Source organism: Megalobrama amblycephala, linkage group LG3 (assembly GCF_018812025.1).
Source record: "Megalobrama amblycephala isolate DHTTF-2021 linkage group LG3, ASM1881202v1, whole genome shotgun sequence".
NCBI lineage: Eukaryota > Metazoa > Chordata > Actinopteri > Cypriniformes > Xenocyprididae > Megalobrama > Megalobrama amblycephala.
This window is the reverse complement of record NC_063046.1, coordinates 60,414,015-60,434,520: the sequence shown is the minus strand read 5'-3', so window position 1 is coordinate 60,434,520 and position 20,506 is coordinate 60,414,015.

The window sequence follows — 20,506 nt, the reverse complement described above, 5'->3', positions numbered from 1 at the left end:
ACCTAACATGTGACTGGTTCATAGGAATGTTTGTTTCAGGACCAACAAGAAGGTGGATTCAGGAGCGTGACCTAAACAGTCATAAATCATAGTAAGCAACGCCACACAGACGCTGGTCTTCCATCAGTTTCAATGTTAATGTTATGGACGGCGGTTAAATCTCATGGCTGAAACGTGTGAAAGGTTGCAGGTTCGAGCCATGAACCATCACTGACCTCTTGAACAAAGTAACTCCATGGTACTTGGAAATGCTTTGCATACACTCAAAAAAATGCTGGGTAAAACTAGCCCAAGTTGGGTTAAAAATGAACAAACCCAGCGGTTGGGTTAAATGTTTGACCCAACCTGCTGGGTAGTTTTGTTTAACTCAATTACACTCTAAAAATTGCTGGGTTAAAAATAACTCAAGTTGAGTTAAAAATGAACAAACCCAGTGGTTGGGTTAAATGTTTGACCCAACTTGCTGGGTAGTTTTATTTAAATCAACTACACTCTAAAAAATGGGTTAAAAATGGACAAACCCAGCGTTTGGGTTAAATGTTTGACCCAACCTGCTGGGTAGTTTTGTTAACTAAATTCTAAAAAATGCTGGGTTAAAAAGAACCCAAGTTAGGTTAAAAATGAACAAACCCATTGGTTGGGTTAAATGTTTGACCCAACTTGCTGGGTAGTTTTATTTAAATCAACTACACTCAAAAAAAAAGCTGGGTTAAAAATAACCCAAGTTGGGTTGTTCTGACCCAGCATTTTGGTTAAATGTTTGACCAATGTGCTGGGTAGTTTTAACTCAACTAAACTCTAAAAAATGCTGGGTTAAAAATAACTCAAGTTGAGTTAAAATGAACAAACCCAGCGGTTGGGTTAAATGTTTGACCCAACCTGCTGGGTAGTTTTATTTAAATCAACTATTGTTTAAAAAATACTATATGGCTGGATTTGAACCCAAATAGGTTGAAAATTAAAAATCAAACACAATTCATAAATGTTTATTATTTAATTATTAATTATGAAATTTATTAATAAATGTTCATTTCCAACCTATTTTGGGGTCATTTTGGACAAGCAATACAGTCATTTTTAAACAATAGTTGAGTTAAATAAAACTACCCAGGAGGTTAGGTTAAAACAACCCAATCGCTGGGTTTGTGCATTTTTAACCCAACATGGGTTGTTTTTAACCCAGTGTACATACACATTGCATTAAATGTTAGTGCAGATTGTCTGCTGTGTGTGTGTGTGTGTGTGTGATTATCAGATGCGCAGGAGATCTGGAGGTAGATGCTGGTGTCAGCAGAAGTCTCTTATTCCCGCTCTGTAATGGGACACATTCATTATCGACCAGTTGCCCTGCTCAACAACCTGCACTGGTAATATTTATCTCCTTCATCTCTCTTACACACTTTCTATCCTCCCTTACTCAGCATTTTATAACCGCTTTTCCTCTTCCGTGTGTCCGTAAGTAGTAAGTGGTTGGAGGAGTGTGAAGGTGAGTCCCTGTCAGATGATGTGTGGTGTTGATATCAATACATTGACCTCTGTTCCTTTCTGTCCAGATATGAATTGATTTTGTGAGGCTCTGTGACCTGAGGATCTGACTTTACTTTGGTCTTACAGGATAAGCCGAAGTCAGTTACCATGTCAAATACTGGGTCTGTTCCAAAATAACTTGTGAAAAGTTAAGTGTTTTGATCTTCCTCCGTGTCTGAATCAAAACTTTGGAGTTTGGAAACTTTAGAAAATTTTCTTACACCTTGTTGTAACCCTCTGGTGCTGTTGGGTCATTTTTGACCAAAGAATTGTATGTTTTGTTTTTTTAGATTTTTTTACTTCATCAGAATGGTAAGAAACTTGGTAAAGGTTTTGGCACTTGCTATGTGAATACAAAAAAAGTTAAACGGTCCTGAAAAAATAGTCACACTTGTATTGTTCACAGTCAAAAATGATCACATTGGAAATGAATGGGAAATGAATTTCACCTACTGCGCACAAACAAATTCTTACTGGAAGCTCATTTTTTGAGATATCAACCTCAAATTTGGAACACAACTTGTTTAGGTTCATGGCTTTGAGTAAAATGTGTTTAGGAAAATATATATTTCATATCAAAATTGAAAATGGTATTTTTGTGCATTTTAATAACAATAAATGTGCAATTTTAAAAATAAAACCATCTCGAGATTAAAGTTGTTAAATTACGAGAAAAAAACTCGTTAAATTTTGAGAAAAAAGTCGAGATAAAATAGTGAGAATAAAGTCATTAAATTACGAGAAAAAAGTCATTAAATTATGAGAAAGAAATTCGTAATTTAACGAATTTGTCTCGTAATTTAACAACTTTTTTCTCATAATTTAATGACTTTATTCTCAACATTTTATCTAGAGTTTTTTCTCGAAATTTAACGAGTTTTTTCTCGAAATTTAACTAATTTATTCTCAACATTTTATCTTGACTTTTTTCTTGAAATTTAACGAGTTTTTTTCTTGTAATTTAATGAGTTTATTCTCAACATTTTATCTTGACTTTTTTCTCGAAATTTAACGAGTTTTTTCTCGAAATTTAACACATTTATTCTCAGCATTTTATCTCGACTTTTTTCTCGAAATTTAACAAGTTTTTTCTCGAAATTTAACAACTTTAATCTCGAGATGGTTTTATTTTTTTATTATTGCTTGGCCCTAATCCTCTTCCGTAGCAAAGTGTTGTCTTTAAAAGTGACCAAACTTTAGTCTGTGCTTCAAACCATTCAAGATTTAAGACAGTTTAAGTTGGAACTTTCATTTTCAGGTCTATGCTCAAAAAGTGAACAACTGGATTATAACTACTGCATAAATATATTTTAGTACCATAAAATCCTCTACAAATACAAAATATTAAACAAAAAAACATTATTGAACTAAAACATACAATCATTTAATTGAAATAAAAACAATTTGGTCATTATTGATCGACACATGAACAGCTCCAGAGGGTTAAACAGTTAGTTCACCCAAAAATGAACATTCTGCCATCATTTACTCACTCTCATGTTGTTTCAATCCCAAAAGACTTTGGTTAAGATATTAAGATATTTTTAATGAAGACTGAGAGGTTTCCGTCCTTTTGAAAGTCCAGGTCACCAAAACTTAGAAGATCTAAAAAGGTCATAAAGGTGTAGTAAAAATAATCCATATGAACTGAGAATGTGAATAAATGCCTAAAGATGTGGATTAAACCACTCGAATCATATGGATTCATTGGTCCCACTTTATATTAAGTAGCCTTAACTACTATGTACTTACATTTAAATTAATAATTTGATACAATGCACTTATTGTGTACATACATGTTTTTACATTGTACTTATATTTTAAAAACACCTGCATGTAATTACATCTGTAATTAATTTCTGTAATTACATTTATAATTACACTGTTGACCCATCCCTTACACCTTACCCCTACCCTTAAACCTACCCATACCACCAAAGCTTTCCCTAACCTTACCCGTATTCACCTCAATAGCTGCAAATGTGTTTTGCAATTCAATATGAACCCAATAAGTACATTGTACTTATTTTTTGATGTTAAGGCCACCTAATATAAAGTGGGACCGATTCATTTTCTGATGCCTTTATGACCTTTTTGGATCATCTAAATAGTGGTTACCTGTGCTTTCAATGGAGGGACAGAAACCTCTCAGTTTCTTATTTTGTGTTTTGAAGATGAACCAAAGTCTTATGGGTTTGGAACGACATGAGGATGTGTATATTTTTCATTTCATTTTTTGGTGAACTTACCCTTTAACAAGTTTCCAGCATCAAGTTTTTGTCCTCAATAAATGTTAAATGTCATGCGACAAAATTACCAACAATATGGAGCAGAATTTTGGACCAGTGAGACCAGGGTTCAATCAGATTTTTGGGGTTGGTTTAAACAACATTTTCCCAACTGGTTTACCATCCAATCCCACTGGTCCAAAGTAAAGTGTTGAGTAAAACATTAATGCAATGTTTCATTCAATACACTATCCCAAGCAAACAAATGCTGGAAGTGCCATAACGCTCAATTCGCTCATCACACTGAAAGGTCTTTGTGTGTAAATGTCTCAAATTTAGCCTGGTGACAGTCCCATGGTGGATTTCTCCACTTCTGAATGCTGTGACTGGGCATGCAATGAACTTTTGTTCAGAACAGATGTAATGCACTTGTAAATGTTAATGTCAGAGGTCCTCAATTCTGACCCTCCAGATCCACTTACCTGCAGAGTTCAACTCAAACCTTGATCAAACTCTCCTGGCTGAAACTTTCTAGTACTCCTGAAGATATGTGCTGCATTCCAATTCATCTACTTATACTACGCCCTAAAAGTTTGTACCCTTTTGTGAAGAAAAAGTACATAAGTTTGAGTGTGTAGCAAAAGGGTAGATAAGGTTTGGGACATACTATTGTGTATCTAAACCTCTCTATTTAATTGTCGGGCATGCACATCTGCCATGTTTTGTAGTTTTTGAACACTTTTTATTCGTATCTGTAGTTCTGAACTGAATCCTCATCCAAAGCGCAATGGATTGTGGGCAATATTAGCCGTTATAGCATACATGGATCCACACTTCGAAAATCTACCAAAAATAGTAGACCATCCAGGGCCTTTTGGCATACTCTTTTCAACATACTACGCTTTGGGACACATCTCACATACTATTTAGGGTGAATAGTATGCACATTGGGCTGCTTCCAAAATCGCACACTTACCTAATATATAGTAGGCGAAAAATAGTATGTGACTCGTACTCATAAAAGAGTAGGCAAAAAGTACCCGGATAACCTACTACTTCCAGCGAGATTCTGAAGTGTACATATGATGTATTTGTGAATGGCAGTGAAGCGACGCAACTGACACTGGTAGGTCACATGATAACGACATGGCGAATGAACTACGTCCAGACTACACACTTTCATACTATTTAGCAATTGCAAAGTAAATACTTATTCAGAATAAGTACCGAGAGTATGCGATTTGAGACACAGCCCTTGATTAGCTCGTTCAGGTGTTTTATCAGGGTTGGAGCTGAACTAAAAATTTAGAGTCAATATAAACTGTACTTTCAGAATCTAGAATGGGATTGGATTCTTTTGGATTGATGGAAATGAGTGCATGAAAACATACCACGCGTCACTGCAGACTGACATATTGTTGAGCTTTGCAGTTGCTGGTGATCGTTGGAAATTGCCAACTTTCATTGAAAATTAATTACATCTTATGCCACTTTGTCGCTATGTCAGTATGAATGATTATTTAGTCTCACTTAGATCAGTCAGTCTACATGTATAATTACACAACTGACAAAAGCCACCAATTCAAGCCCATCAAGACCTCTGGCCTGAACCTCGCCTGGCTCTGACAGCGCTATCAAGTTAAAATCAAAAAAAGAGAAAGGGGTGGGCGGGGAAGCAAGAATCGATAAGAAGAAGCCAGCATTCTAATGCCTCGTTAATGGGCCGGAGTATTAATTATTCAGCCGAGGCCATTTTATCTACTCGTTAAAGTGGCAGCTGGGAGGAGAAATATGCAGCATTGTACAACATGTCTAGGGTCATTACCAAACCGCGCCTCTCCCGTCTCTCTCTTTCTCACACACACACATGACCTTATCTACTGAACCTCTTTTACCGAGAGAACGTGTGTGTGAGAGAGAGTGTGAGGTGAATAAAAAATACCAATGCTATCCAGATGCAGATCAGCCTATCATTGCGCCTCTCCCATCCAATCCATCAAGCCCCAGTCCATCTTGAAAGCACGCAGGGGGAATTCAGATTCCTCCAGCTGGCCCTCAGTGTAGGCGCGTGACACGATTCCTAATGACACTGCAGCAGGACTCTAGATCTCATTTGATTTATTTCTCCATCCGTTACCACAACACACACACACATCATCTTCCACCATCACTGTCACGATGACATCACAAAGTCAAACGTGCACGCGTCGGCCGTTGCTCCTGTAGGATTGGCAGTGTCAGGGAACATCTGTCAGAGGCAGTCTTTGCCACATGGTGTTAAAGTCAGGCTGGCCCGTGCCTGCAGGGTACAACGGAGCAGCAGGAACGGATCAGAGGGTCCGCCCTCTTCTTTGTCCGGTCGGGCTGATGTTAACTGGCCTGGAGCGCTGGGGGATGTGGATGGTTGGGGGACTTTTGGTGTCCAAGGGTTCTGATCCAGATTTTGTCAGTCAGGGAATGTGTTTGCTCCAGAGAAGCATAACACCAGTTCTGTTTGATCTCGCACATTTAGACTGTTTAAATTGTTTCAGCTCACAGATATCAGTCAGAGAGCTTTTGTCACAGATAGCCTCCTGAGTGTGTAGGTGTGCATTCGCACCAGTGTTGGGGAATAACTTACTAAAGGTAGCACCACTACTAAATCAGTCGTCTCCATGATAGCTTAGCCTTCCCAGGATCAAGTTTTTCCAACAATTAGTGGTGTAGAAGTTAATTTTTTTTTACAGCCAAGAAAGCTGAAGTCTTTACTATCAAACACAAAATATCTCCTTATGGGATGATGGAAAGTCAGATACATTTTAATGGAAAACAATGTACCAATTCAAGTCCTGCATCACTTTTTTTGTATCAAAACATTTAGTTAAACACTGCTGTTAGTCATGGTTCACTTCAGTTAACCATGTTAACCATGTTCAGTTATTGTACATTTATCTACATAGTCATCTTGGAATTAGTCGTGCTTATCCAGGCCTTCAGACTCCATCGCAGCTTTCACTGGCCAAGGATTGTCTGACTGACATGTACAGCAACCAATCACAGTTCGTTTTGTTCATTGTCATGTTTTGGGATGTGAAAATGTCAATGTCCCTACACTAACAGACTGGCATGTAAAACTCTTGGACGACTTTTAAAGAGTCTATATTGTGAACTTCACATACTTTTGAAAATCCAGCGTTTAGTTGATACTTCTAAGCACTCATTGTCACAGATATATAAACATGACGGCTTTCTTCTTCCATGAGGGGGTTTGGCATCACAATGGCTTTGTTTCCAGATGGACTGTTAAAGAATGCGACACACACATCTCCCAGAACTCCTGAAGAATTCAACCAATCAGATAACAACTTCTAAACTCCTAAATTCTTTCCCATTTTGTGTGCCTTATGCATCAGACATTCAGTCCGTGGGTGTGACGTCTGAGGATGAGACGACCTTGGAATAGGCTCCAGCATCCCTGCGACGTTACATAAAACAAGCAGTATGGAGAATGGATGGATAAAAATATGGCTTTCATTCTAAAAAATAAATATTGATCTGTCATGACAACTCTGAGTGTTTGGCATGGTAATAGATTTGACAATGTTAATATGTTTATGTTAGCAGAATAGATCTACTATGCTGCTGCTGTTATTGCTCTGTTGGTTATTGCTACTGCTGCTGCTGCTGCTGCTGTTATTTCTGCTGCTGCTGCTGTTATTGCTTCTGCTGTTGGTTATTGTTACTGCTGCTGCTGCTGGATGTTGTTGCTGCTGCTGCTGCTGGATGTTGTTGCTGTTGGTTATTGCTGTTGCTGTTATTTCTGCTGCTACTGTTATTGCTTCTGCTGTTGGTTATTGCTGCTGCTGTATATTGTTGCTGCTGCTGTTGTTTTTGCTGTTGGTTATTGCTGCTGATGCTGCTGTTATTGCTGCTGCTTCCATTGGTTATTGCTGCTGCTGTTGGTTATTTCTCCTGATGCTGCTGTTATTGCTGCTGCAGCTGTTGGATATTGCTGTTGTTGCTGTTGGTTATTGCTGCTGCAGTTTGTTATTGCTGCTGCTGCTGCTGCTGTTAATGCTGCTGTTATTGCTGCTGCTGCTGCAGTTTGTTATTGCTGCTGCTGCTGCTGTTAATGCTGCTGTTATTGCTGCTGCTGCTGCTGCTGCTGTTGGTTATTGTTGCTGCTGCCATTGGTTATTGCTGCTGCTGTTGGATATTGCTGCTGATGCTGCTGCCGTTGGTTATTGCTGCTGCTGCTGTTGTTGTTGCTGCTGGTTATTACTGCTGCTGTTGGTTATTGCTGCTGCTGCCGTTGGTTATTGCTGCTGCTGTTGGATATTGCTGCTGATGCTGCTGCCGTTGGTTATGGCTGCTGCTGTTGGATATTGTTGTTGTTGCTGTTGGTTATTGCTGCTGCTGTTGGATATTGCTGTTGTTGCTGTTGGTTATTGCTGCTGCTGCCATTGGTTATTGCTGCTGCTGTTGGATATTGCTGCTGATGATGCTGCTGTTATTGCTGCTGCTGCTGCTGCTGATGTTGTTGCTGCTGGTTATTACTGCTGCTGTTGGTTATTGCTGCTGCTGCCGTTGGTTATTGCTGCTGCTGATGCTGCTGCCGTTGGTTATTGCTGCTGCTGTTGGATATTGCTGTTGTTGCTGTTGGTTATTGCTGCTGCTAATGCTGCTGCTGCTGCCGTTGGTTTCTGCTGCTGCTGCTGTTGCTGTTGCTGTTGGTTACTGCTGCTGCTGCTGTTGGCTATTGCTGCTGCTGCTGCTGTTGCTGTTGGTTATTGCTGCTGCTGCTGTTATTGCTGCTGCTGCTGCTGTTGGTTATTGCTGTTGTTGCTGTTGGTTATTGCTGCTGCTAATGCTGCTGCTGCCGTTGGTTGCTGCTACTGCTGTTGGTTATTGCTGCTGCTGTTATTGCTGCTGCTGATGTTGTTGCTGCTGGTTATTACTGCTGCTGCCTTTGGTTATTGCTGCTGCTGCTGTTGGATATTGCTGCTGATGATGCTGCTGTTATTGCTGCTGCTGTTGGATATTGCTGTTGTTGCTGTTGGTTATTGCTGCTGCTAATGCTGCTGCTGCCGTTGGTTGCTGCTACTGCTGCTGCTGTTGGTTACTGCTGCTGATGCTGCTATTATTGCTATTAGTACCTAGTAGCTTGAGATACTTAAGTTTCAAATTAGCTTCCGCAACACATTTGTATTTAGATGCAGTTGCTTTTGTTGGGACTGTGGTGCAGTAGTTCATAATCATGTGGGTGACAGTCCAGCTTGTGATGTCATGATCTGACTTAAATGATGTAAAGAGCTTTAAATGTGTAACACGTTGCATGTGTGATATTGACATGCATCCATCTGTCCTTCCACAGAACTCCTACTCTCTCTTTCTCTGTACCCTCCCTCTCCTTGTTTGCCCTCGTCTTCCTCACAGGCTGAGGTATTTATCTTCTTTATTCGAGGAGTTTGAAGGTTGTGGGTCGGGCTGCAGTGTTGGGCTGATGAATGGGGCAGTCAGTGATGTGCAGCCACCTCAGGGGGCCAAACGAGACAGCTATTTAGTGACTGAACAAGACACATCGCTTTTCTTTTATTGTTTTCAAACTGCACAGAGGGAGATAAAACCCAGTCTGGGCAATGGGAACAGAAAAGAAGACCCAGACACAGGAAATAGCCTCTGGATCCTCACTGTGTATACATACATACAGAGATACTGGAATATCTTGATTTGTAGTTGTCCATTCCATTCATATGCCAGGTCATATTTCCTGAAAATGGAACTGTAAAAAAAAAAAAAAATCTGTCATCATATACTGTCTTAGAAAAAGTGGGTTCCTTTTTACAATACACATTTCATGCAGCAAAGGGCGCAGTGATAGTGTATAGTGATAGGATATTAGCATGTCCATTACTAAGTGCTTTACCCAGCAGGGGTCAGTCATGCTGTATTTTATGTTGGATGTACACTAGACAAAGTATACTGTATGTTTGGAATGGAATATCAGTGTATAATGCATAATACTTCAAAATTTTTCATAATTTATTGATTCTTAAATTTTGGATTTACAGAAATAATTTTATTTGTAAAGAGTGTTTTCCCAACATACCAACACTATATATCAAATCAACTCCTGACAAACACATTTTTAATTATTTGAATTATCACACAGTGAGTCATTTAACCCAGTTGTACTTTGTACTTATATTAAAACAGGTCCGCGTTTATTATTTTTTTAAAGAATACTAATATAAAGTGTGACCCAATATTTATGTTTATAGGATGTGTAAGTACACGCTAACATGCTCTCCACATATACAAAGAATGACAGAAATATTGATCGTCCAGCATTGGTAGTCAGAACAAATGTTCTTAGAGAAGAGGAGAATGAGTAAAATTGAGAAATATAGATTTTCCAGAAAATAGAGAGGCTTTGAAAAATGGGCTGAAACATGTTTTGATGTAGTTGTGGTGGAAGAGAAAAAGAAAAAGAGGGAGAAGGAGATGAGGTTAGGGCACAGAGAGACGAGAGTAGGGGACGACAGGAAAAAGACGGAGGCTGCCCGTGTCCTCACCTCTCTTTCCATACAGACGAGCATATGTGGGCTGACAAGCTGACATTGCCAGCGGAGTGTGTGTGTGTGGCACCAGGCAGGCATTAGTGTGTGTGTGTGTGTGTGTTGACATCCAGCGAACAGACAGCTGATGGCACAGATTAGCTTCAACCTTACTGGTGACTGTCAACCAGCACCATCCCAGCACCACTCACACACACACACACACACACACACATCTTTCTACTGTGACCCCTGACACACACACACAAACTCACTGCCGCAATACATCACTTATAATGTAGTAATAAGACTTCACACTGATGAATATATAACCAAATCAGGCATATTTTAAAGTGATATAATGCAATGAAACACAATCTGAGATATATTAAAAAATATCCTGACGCATCCAAGCTTTATAATGGCAGTGAACGTTACCAAATGAGTATGAGCTGAAGAAAGTGTCTCCATCCACATCCATCCATCATAAACATACTCCACACGGCTCCGGGGTGTTAATAAAGTCCTTCTGAAGTGTAGCGATGCATTTGTGTAAAAAAAATTCATATTTAACAAGTTATGAAGTTAAATATCTAGCTTCCTCCAGACCGCCTTCCCAATTCAACTTACGAAGAAAGCATAACGCCTCTCACAGTTCAAAAAGCTTTCGCTACATCCTATTCAGCTTACGGAAAAAGCTTAACTGATGCGACGCCACTTCCCTTTTTTCCATAATTTGAATTCGGAAGGCGGTCTGGCAGAAGCTAGATATTTTACTTCATAACACAAATGCATCGCTTCGCCACAGAAGGCCTTTATTAACCCGTGTGGAGTATGTTTATGATGGATGGATGTGGATGGAGACACTTTCTTCAGCTCATACTCATTTGGTCCTGTTCACTGCCATTATAAAGCTTGGATGCATCAGGATATTTATTAATATATCTCAGATTGTGTTCATCAGAAAGAAGAAAGTCATATACACCTAGGATAGCTTAAGGGTGAGTAAAGCTTGGAGTAATTACCATCACGAGGACGTCTTGCAAGGATCGGCCACATTTCCATGTGCATCATGAAAGGTGGATGTTTAGGAAAGTGCTGCAGCAAGTTATTGTGCCATCTAGTGTATAAAACCAAAAGCACCTTTTACTGAGGTGTAGGGTAATGTTTAAAAACAATAAATATGACATAAAATTAGCACAGAATCAACTTTGCATGTCGGCGATTGCATCAAGGATCAGCCAAATTTGAGGTGAATTTTTGCGGCATCTAATTGTTTAAAGGAGAATAAAGTCAAATGCGCTTTTTACCCCAGTGCACCTTTAGCACCGTTACCTTATACCCCGTTTACACTAGTGCATTTTCGTTTTAAAACGCATAACTTTTGCTGTCGTTTACACTACTCTGGCATTTCCGAGACTTTCGAAAATGCTGCAGAGCCTGTTTTAGTTTGAAAACGCCGGGGTTGAGTTTCATTGTAACCGCACCAAAACGGAGACTTTTGAAAAGGCTGCACACATTCGCTCTGCATATCCAATCTTTGCTGGCTTTGTTGTCATTTTTAGCAGCCATTGTGCAGTTAAACTCTGCATTTTTAATACTGCAGCTGCCTACGTGCATAAGAAGCGACTTCTACGCGCATGCCCAGTGTGCATGAACGGTCATGTGACATGCATTTTCGGTCGTGTCATGTAAAGTATTTGTAGATTGTTTCTAAAACGCTGTGGGAACGCCAGTGTAGATGAGGATCGTTTAAAACGAAAACAAAACAGGGCCTTATATGAATGCGCTGGGTGTCACTCCTCGTTTTGTGTTTTTTGTTTATAATGTGTATTTCTGTACAGAGTTAAAGTTAGCTCTGTCCTGACTGCTGAGGCAGCAGGTGTGTTTACCTATAATGCTGGTGGCCAGAATAGCATGAAAAACTTCTCATCGAATAAAGTGTCATTACTTCATGTTACTTCATGAATTTGTAATCGGATATTTCTATGTTAATGTTCAGTCGTTTGTTTTTATGCGTGTGTACACCAGCTGACATTTTCTGCTCTGACAGCGGCAGTAGGAGGTATGTTCCGGAGAAAGGGAGACGGGGTGTCATCGATTGAGCTACAGACCGAGCCCTATTATCCCGCGGTCCGCGGTTCACAGCCGCAGTCAAGCGAGACGCTCCGCGTGTCATCCGCGTTCGCTTTAATTGGCAAAGCGTGCCAGTGCGGCTACTCCTCTGATTCAACCCGTGTCCTCTCTTTCACCCTCAAGCACATCTGGGTTGGCGTATTTGAAATAAGTTTATTTTTTGGCAGGGTAATCTGACCTTGCTTGTCCAGATAAGCAGGTGTCAGGCAATGTGTTCGGGGAGCTCATTAAACAGGAAAATAAGGCAAATCTGCCAAGCAACTCTTTTGTAAGGAGCACTAAATGGAAAAGGAGATGTGTGACGCTCTGAATGTGTGATGAGTCATGATGTTTTATAGTGAACAAACACCCAAAGCCCCACAGCCAGCGCGAGCCTCCGCACACACATCACTGCACTGCTACAGACAACATGTAAAAGGGAATACGGAAATGCTGGAGAGGTCTTGTGAACAGCTAATAAATCAGACAGAGCAGATCCGTCTGATGAATGATTGACACTTAAGGGAGCGGAGCGATGGTTCTTATTTTGTCAGATTCAAATTCATTCTTAAAATAAATCTCGAGCTGTGCAGGGTGTTTTATAGACACAAAAGCGTGGAGAGGAAAAACTAGGGAATTATATGCTTTTTTTAATGATGCTTTTTAACATTGCGTCAGTTTGGAGTTCAGAAAACAAGACTTATTTAGCTCATAAGCTAAACTATATTAAATTAATGATAATGGATTTTGGCATGACCAACACAAACAAAAGTTAGGCAGCAACACGCTTTAACATTGCATATAGCGTATTTGGTTAATTAATTAAACATATTATCTGTTCTTAAAGGGTTAGTTCACCCAAAAATGAAATTTCTGTCATTAATTATTCACCCTCATGTCGTTCCACAACGTAAGACCTTCGTTCATCTTCAGAACACAAATTAAGATATTTTTGATGAAATCCGAGAGGCGTATGCCTCCATTGACAGCGGTATAATCATAATCAATATAGTCATGTGACTGCAGTGGTTCAACCTTATTGTTATGAAGAGACGAGAATACTTTTTGTGTGCAAAAACAAAACAAAAATAACGACTTTATTCAACAATATCGTCTCTTCTGTGTCATTCTCATACGTTGTTACGTCCAGCGCTTTCAGGTTCTACGTCAGAATGCCGACTTATTATTGGCCGGCTCCTGCGTCAGTATCACATGCATGCATCATGCTGGTCACGTGATCAGCTTTGGCCAATACTGAGTCGGTGTTCGGACGTAAACACAGAAGCTCTGCAATGTAAATAGCGTAGGAGAATAACAGAGGGGAGACGAATTTGTTGAATAAAGTTATTGTTTTTGTTTTGTTTTTGCACAAAAAAACTATTTTCATCTCTTCATAATATTAAGGTTGAACCACTGCAGTCCCATGACTGTTTTAACGATGTCTTTAGTACCTTTCTGGACCTTGAATGTGGTAATTTTGTTACTTTCAATGGAGGATAAAAAAAACTCTTGGATTTCATCATAAATACCTTAATTTGTGTTCTGAAGATAAACGAAGGTCTTACGGGTGTGAAACAACATGATGGTGAGTAATTAATGACAGAAATTTCATTTTTGGGTGAACTAACCCTTTAATAACAGGGTGGAATATGTCTATATTTTAATATTTTTAAACAGAATGAATTTCTAATTAAATGTTTGTTCACTTTAATGTTGCCTATAATATGAAGACTATTCAGAATGCGTATTATAGCATATTCCACCCTTGACTAAAAACTACAGTCTAAATTATGTGATATTGTGAGTGTGTGAAGGTCAATGGATGATCTTGAACTTTATATATAATACTGATGTCACATTGAATTTTATTGATAATATCCCTGCAGATTATATCACTGGCGACAGCAGCTTTATATAAACATAAATATTTAAGCTTATTTGTGTTAAGAAAGAACACTGCATTGCTTGAACGAATGCATTTCACAAAACAAGCATCAAAGAAAACAGAGAGAAGTTGAGAAGTGATATAGTGGAAGCATGCGTTTGAATTTCAGAACACTCTATAAAACAGTTTGTATGGTTTGAACAGAATATAATTGTTTGCAGTGAGTCTAATGTGTATGAGAACAGAGAGGGAGGGAGTTTGTGAGTCAGACAGCGCAACACTGCCATCTGCTGGACACGGAGTATAACTACTATTCCCTTCATGGAGTAATACCCTCATCAAAAGCGTTAGATCTCTCTACATTCTATAAATAACACTTTTATGTGCCACATGTCCATGTGTGTCTATTATAAAAAGCCTCTATGATTCTATGATGAGTGATTTACTTTTGTTGTTTACTCACTTTTCAAGTTTACAGTTACCTTACTATGGCATGTCACCATTTTGGAACTTTAAAGCTGTAATTCATTAAAGGAGATTAGCTTTTAGGGAGACCGCTCTATTGAGTCTAATGAGGCTCTATGATTCTCTAGAATGGAATCAGTTTTTTGTGGGAACGAGTTCCCAGCCATATAATATAAAAAAATGTATATTTCTTTGACAGCTTAATGGAGCTTCATTAATATCACTTCATGTTCTTTAACGTAAAAAAATTAAGACAGCTTTGCTCAATGAACTTAAAATAGAGGAATACTTGTTTTATTGTTGCTAGTGCACAGGATTTTTTCATTTTATTTTATTTTACTGAAGCACTTTCAGTAAAACTTAGCCGTCTATGGAGTAGAAAGGTGAAGAGAAACGAGCACGCGGCCATCTTGAGAATTTTGTCTTTGAACTTCCGTTTTAGCCGTAGCTCTGTATATTTTTATGGCATCGCTGTCGAAGAATAATTAGCCGGTGCTTATTGTAGAGTAAATGAAAGTTATCGTGAGCATTGTAATGTTTGAAGAGGATGTGGTTAAAACGAGTGGTTCATTCATAAATCCGTAAGATCTTACCTTCATGTAGTGGAAATACAAACCGGAAGACAGAACACAACGAGCACAGTGCTGAAAAGGGGCGGGGCTGTAAAGAAGAATGTCGTCCTTCTTCTGGGTGTGCCAAAACTAACTGCCAATCACATATGAACATCAAATCAGAAAATAGCATGGAAAATACTATGCCTTTCTACACTATCGCTGTAACGTTAAACAATATTATCTCATATTTCACTATTAATTGTCTATATAAACACATTCTATCTACCACTATCCACACGTTCTATTTCTATAACCACCAAAAACAGCATTCAATCACTTTCAGTCCCTTAGATAAATTGAAATACTAAAACCGCCAGATCATTGTCTTAACGAGTGAGTCATTGAATCATTCAGTCAAACGATTCATTCAAAATGTACTTTTGATTACCTGATCAAAAATGCAAGTGTTTACAGAGCTTTATTTTGATGTTCAATATTTTGCATTTTAAAATAAACTTCTAAATGTCTGGTTTAGTGGTCCTTATGTAACAGCAGACACGATTTAGTAATTGTGGTTCTTCTAATTAAGTGATAAAAAGCAGTTGCAAAGGTACAAAATACAGATACTCATCTTTGCACCAATAAAATGTGCAACTCTTTATGTTTTACTACAAAATTATATGTAATGTCTAATTAACTTACAGTGGAATGTTTCCCTTGACATCTTGCGATATAGGGGAATGTGAGTTCCTGAACATGATGTATGATGTGATACCCTTAGCCTCGAATACAGCTCCGAAGCGTCCTGTTGCGTGCACACGCTCTCAAGTGGCTGCAAGTGACAGGCCCAATGACTGTCTTTTTGAGTGAGTCATTGAATCATTCATTAGACTGATTCATTTAGTAATGAAACTTTACTGTGTTGCTCGCAGACGCGCAATGGCTCTTCTGTGGATTTGTTTTGAACTATTTTTGTTGGTGAAATAGAGCAAAAACAGCTCTATTAAACAGCTCTAGTAAATCACCTAATATTAACTTGTTTTATAAAATCACTATCAAATTTGAAGTTGTTCGGGGAAAACAACACTCTTGCTCGTGTGCTATTGTTTAAAGGGTTAGTTCACCCAAAAATTAAAATAATGTCATTAATTACTCTCCCTCATGTCGTTCCACACCCGTAAGACCTTCGTTCATCTTCGGAACACAAATTAAGATATTTTTGATGAAATCCGATGGCTCTATTGAGAGCAAAGCCATTCAAATTCTCAAGATCCATAAAGGTGCTAAAAACATATTTGAAACAGTTCAGTGGTTCTATCTTAATATTATAAAGTGACAAGAATACTTTTTCTGCACCAAAAAAAAACGAAATAATGACTTTTCAGCAATATCTATATGGGCCGATTTTAAAACACTGCTTCATCAATCTTCTGAGCTTTATGAATATTTTGTTTCGAATCAGTGATTCGGATCTCCTATCAAACGGCTAAACTGCTGAAATCATGTGACTTTGGTGCTCAGATTCACTGATTCGATTCGTAAAGCTCTGAAGCAATGTTTTGAAATTGGCCCATATACAGTAGATATTGTTGAAAAGTTTATTTTTTAAGTATTCTAGTCGCTTTATAATATTAATATTGAACCATACCCAATATACTCACATGAACTGATTTAAATATGTTTTTAGTACCTTTATGGATCTTGAGAGTTTAAATGTCATTGCTCTCAATGCAAACCTCACTGAGCCATCGGATTTCATCAAAAATATCATAATTTGTATTTCAAAGATGAACGAAGGTCTTACGGGTTTGGAACGACATGAGGGTGAGTAATAAATGACATTATTTTCATTTTTGGGTGAATTAACCCTTTAACTATATCCTGTTATAAATATTAAAATCAAGAATTCAATCAGGGACATTTTTAGCTCCATATGTTGAATTTTTTTTGTTTGTTTGTTTTTAATTTTGGTGGCATTTTTGCCTCAAGTTCCCATTAATTTCCAACCATGCATGGTCGTGATGGTCCTTTTTCAAGGGCAAGCGGAGGCCCTTTCTGAAACGAGTGAAACACAGCATAGGCTGCTTCTGGAAATAGGTTGTACAATGTGTTTTCAATTATATTTTTATATGATACTTGGAAAGTTACATTCAACACAATATAAATCAAATTTCATATATACAAATAACCAGATGGAAAAACTATAACCATACACACACCTGCAGAGGGCGCCATCACAGGCAGTGTGAGAAACAAATGAGAGATGCAATCTCTCTCTCTCTCTGTGTGTGTGTGTGTGTGTGTGTGTGTGTGTGTGTGTGTGTGTGTGTGTGTGTGTGTGTGTGTGTGTGTGTGCGCGCATATTGAAAAACAATCTAATAACTATCTTAAAGAAAAGAGAATTTGAGCTTCAGTTTCTGCTTAGACATTTGTGTACAGTCCATAAAGAAAAAACATTATTGATAAGAAATTTGCTGTTTCCAGGAAATGTGTGGAGCCAGACTTTAGTGAGAAAGAGTGTGGGAACCGGTCTTTGGAGACAGTTGAGTCAGCAACGGGCAGCAGAGATGTCTCTGTCTCTCTGTCTCTCTCTCTCAGTGCTAAAGTAAGGGGTTGTTTGTGTGGATGAAGGAACAGACCGGCTCCTGCCAGCTGCTGCCCAGTGTGACAGAGACAGGTGCTGCACACACACACACACAAACACAGTAGACAAACCACCCATTTCTAGCGTACTACAAGCATATCAATTTTCTTTTCATGGTCTTTTTTCATATAAGCAGTAACCAAATGTTGCTTTACACTCATTTTTATTTGCACTGCTTAATATGGCTTCTTGGAACTAATTATTTTTTATTATATTGATGATAAAAATAGACCCCTAGTGAACATTGTTAATTTCTTTATTTTATATGGCAAATTCTTTATTCATAAACAAAAGTTTACAAATAATATTCCATCATATCCCCATTTCAAAACTGAATTAATATCACTTCTCAAATCTCTTTGCTATATAAATAAAAAAAAATCTAAGATTTATAAACTATTATGAAGAAATGTCTGTATGTTATTGTACCAATAATGATAGTGTATGCATTTTTGTGTCACTTTGTCTTGTCATCTTTTGTTTTTCATTGTTTTTGTATAACCCTTGTTTGTTTTTGTTTTTTTATGTATTTGCATGTTACTGAGCATTAATAATAATAATAATAATAATAATAATAATAGGCTTCTTGGAACTTTCATTAGAATCAAAATGAACAATTCTTATTTTTTTATGGAATATTTCAGTATTTATTTATTCTGCAAGTGATTTAAGTGATTGCAGAAGTCAGGGGAGTATAGCCTATACTCTGTTGTGAAAAAGAAGCACACTTTAGCATACTTTTAAAAAGAGTATTTATTATGTAAAACATAATACTTTAATACATAATACATTAAAACAAATGAATGTAATGCAATTTGACAAATTTTCAGGCAAAATGGTGGATTCGCGTTATGATTGGTTAGATCGCTTGTCAATCAAACTCCCGGCGAAGGGTCAAATGCATATTAAATGCTGTTAGAGCCTTTTTTGACCCACTTAAGTACATCTTTATATGTAATTTCATAATCACTTCTATTGTCTTTCAAATATGGTTAAAGTGTCCTGCCGAATTTGACTTTGATGTCATTTATACTGAAACTCGTATGCCATGTGTTTAAATATATTCGTAATGATGAAGTTGCAATTTAGTACATTTAAAACATATTAACTTTAAATGTAATATCGAGTGATACACTACAGTTAAAGTACTTTACATGTGCTTTAGTCTCTTACACATCAAAATAAGTGTACTTCTTTAAAACACGACAAACAATTATTAAAACATGATTTAAAATCTACTTCAAAGTAAAACTTAATTTGACATTATTACAAATGCACTTTTTATAAGTACACTTAAGTGTGTTAGGAAAGTCTACTCTCTTTAAGTGCACTTAAGTGACCTTTTATTTCAGTAATATTATATTATTTGCAAGTATAGTTTTTAAACACAGTTTAAAGATTTGTAGTACACTAGAAGTGCACACTGAACACAGTTTAGCACACCTATTTTCACAAGAGCTGTTTATGATTGATGAGACTTGGCTGTTATTATGGCCCTGCTGGTAGGAGACGGTACTACACTCTACAAGGCGGCCATGTTTAAAAGAAGCCGTATATTTTGACATTTATTTCTCTGTAAGTGAAATATAGCATGGCTTATTTTTCATTTTTTATCACTGCGTCTCTCTCCTTCGAGACGATCAGACTGTCTGACTGTATGCTACATCTTTTCTAACTGATCCGGTTTACAGAATTCCCGTATCGGACTTCCAAACATTCCCAAATTCCCATAGACTTTCATTGATGGGGCCAACACTTTTGTACAATAACTGTTATAGAGTATGTAAGCTGTCTATCGCTAGCAAAGCTTAACAATTAGCCTAGAATTGTGTTAAAACATGCTAATTCATGTTAGCAATGTGCTAAAACATGCTAGAAACGTGTTATGCTTAAACATACTAGCAATGTTAATTCACACTAGCAATGTGTTAAAACACGCAAGCAACATGCTAATACATGCTATAATTTTTAAAACATGGTAGCAACATGCTAATACAATGCTAGCAATGTGCTAAATGAATGCTAGAATTGTGTTAAAACATGCTAGTAAGTGTTAAAACATGATAGCAACATGCTAAAACATGTTAGCAATTTTTTGTTACATACTAACAAAATGCTAAGTCATGCTAGCAGTGCTAAAACATGTTAGCAGCACATTAATGCATGTTAGAATTGTGTTAAAACATGCTATCAACATGCTAATTCATAATAGCAATGTATTAAAGCATGTTAGCAATAAGCTAAAGCATGCTAGGATCATGCTAGCAATGTGTTAAAAATAATGTATTAAAAGCAATGTGTTAAAACATGCTAGTAAATTGTTAAAACATGATAGTAACATGCTAAAACATGCTAGCAACTTGTTATAACATACTAGCAACATTCTAAGTCATGTGCTAAAACATGTTAGCAGCACACTAATGAATGCTACAATTGTGTTAAAGCATGCTAGTTTAGTGTTAAAACATGATAGCAATATGTTAAAACATGCTAGCAACTTGTTATAACACTAGCAACATGCTAAGTCATGCTAGCAATGTGTTAAAACATGT